Genomic DNA, 537 nt, shown 5'->3' on the forward strand with positions numbered 1-537 from the left:
CCTCTTGCCCCTCACTAAATCGCTAAGTACCCTGTTCATGTCACCTCTAATTATCATCTTGGTCAGTCCATTGTGGTCCTTTCTGGAGCATGTGGGGCTACTGGATGCTGACCAGCCCATTCCTCCTGGCACGATCTCATCACGCTCCAACAGGCTCGTGTAGACCCTACTCTCTTACATAAGGCTCCACATGGCTAGTCTCAAGGTTCAAGTTGGTGCAGAAAGGAAATATACGGATTCAAGATGTGGCCAGAGGCTGAGACTCCATTGACTCATGTTTCTGCCCCTGAACATTAACTCTCTCGAGGATGGGGTTATGGATGAAATGACATAAGCCACTTGTCACATGGAAAGCATTCACTCAGTGCTGCCAACCATACTATATTATTACATCACTGTCCTGGCCAAAATCTTTCCTGAGTCCCTCTAACTCAACTATCCTGACACTCAATAGAAGTAATACCATTAGCTTCTCTCATGGCAGCAGGTTAATTTTTTCTCTTCTCTTCTCTTCTCTTCTCTTCTCTTCTCTTCTCT

The sequence above is a fragment of the Mus caroli genome, chromosome 5, assembly GCF_900094665.2.
Source record: "Mus caroli chromosome 5, CAROLI_EIJ_v1.1, whole genome shotgun sequence".
Lineage (NCBI taxonomy): Eukaryota > Metazoa > Chordata > Mammalia > Rodentia > Muridae > Mus > Mus caroli.